This window comes from Silene latifolia, chromosome 5 (assembly GCF_048544455.1).
Source record: "Silene latifolia isolate original U9 population chromosome 5, ASM4854445v1, whole genome shotgun sequence".
Classification (NCBI taxonomy): domain Eukaryota; kingdom Viridiplantae; phylum Streptophyta; class Magnoliopsida; order Caryophyllales; family Caryophyllaceae; genus Silene; species Silene latifolia.
The window spans coordinates 24,447,434-24,448,829 of record NC_133530.1 but is presented as its reverse complement, the minus strand read 5'-3'; the positions used below and the strand labels follow the sequence as shown (position 1 = coordinate 24,448,829).

The following is a 1,396-nucleotide window of genomic DNA, read 5'->3' as shown; positions in this document are numbered from 1 at the left end:
CAGCGTAGTCAGTCGATCGACCATGCATGTCAGTTGATCGACTGACTTCTACAGAAACGATGAGGCGTGTGTCACTGAGCGGTGGTCGATCGTTGGGTATGTCAGTCGATCGACTGACATACCTGCTGATCGTCTTTTTCTTGCCACTGTTCGTCACTGCCTTCTTCTTACTTGGTTCCGCCTCATCTTTTCCAGTAGCTTCCTCAACCATAGCGGGCCCATCAAGGGTAGACCCACTCCTTAAAGTAATAGCATTAAGGGTCTCCTTTTGATCCGTCTGCGACGGTAAATGTCCCGGAGCTCGGGTCGCACTCTTGCTAGCCAATTGAGCGATTTGGCTCTCCAACATTTTCATCCCGGCCTCTCTAGCTTGATACTCTTTTAGCAACAAATTTTTCAACTCGGCAAATTTGGAGCCTTGGGACTGCTGCTGCTGCTGAGGGGCATACGGAGGCTTTTGATATGGCTGCTACTGCTTATGAGAGGGCACATAATTCTGCTGCTGCTGCTGCTGTGGAGGTGGAGTCGGATTTAGGACATTTTGGCTACTCCACCTCAAGTTCGGATGGACATTCGGCTCAAAATAAGTGTTTGTCTGCCTATAATGTTGAAAAGCAGCACAAGACTCATAGGAAATGCTGCAGTTGTCTGAAACATGTCCTTCTCCTCCACATCTCTTGCAGACGAAAGGACCGTCTGAAACAGCATTCACATGATAGATCCCTCCTTTTGAAGCTCCTCCCAACTCGTACTTATCAAATCTCACCGTAAGAGCCTCTAATGCAGCTACAGAAGGGGACTCAACACTTCTCCTTTGATTTCCCCTGTAATTTCCATACTCAGCTTTATGGGTGGCCAAATCATCAATAATTTTCCACCCCTTAGTTTCTCCAACATTCTCCTGGAATCTACCATTTGTTGCCGCATCCAGGATAGCCCTCTAATCGTCATAAAGCCCATTATAAAACTGATTGCATAGGCTCCATTTCTCGAACCCATGATGTGGAATAGTTCGCACCAGCTTCTTGAAACGGACCCACGCCTCATGAAAATTCTCATCAGGACCCTGTTTAAAGCTCGTGATCTGAGCTCTAATGGCATTTGTCTTCGAGGCAGAGAAATATTTCTTGTAAAATGCTAAGGCCAGCGAATTCCAATCAGTGATCCCGTTAGCGGCTCGATCCGGTCTCGTACCACTCCCTTGCAGCATCACGAAGAGAGAATATGAACATAGTTTCCTTCACCTGGTCCTGGGTCACACCGGTTGGTGGGGGTATGGAACAGCAGTAATCAATGAATGTCTCCATATGTTTGGCTGTATCTTCATTTGCAGCTCCCTCGAATTGGGTTCTCTCAACCAAGTTGATATAGGACGGTTTCGGCTCGAATTTTCTAT

The 1,396-nt window shown here is 47.1% G+C and overlaps 1 non-coding gene across 1 annotated transcript; it reads left to right on the top strand.

Annotated features, from left to right (window-relative positions):
- Positions 1 to 992: 992 nt before the first annotated feature.
- Positions 993 to 1,099, top strand: LOC141658301 (small nucleolar RNA R71). The gene has a single exon (XR_012549194.1). It is a non-coding gene; the product is annotated as a small nucleolar RNA R71 (small nucleolar RNA).
- Positions 1,100 to 1,396: the final 297 nt, after the last annotated feature.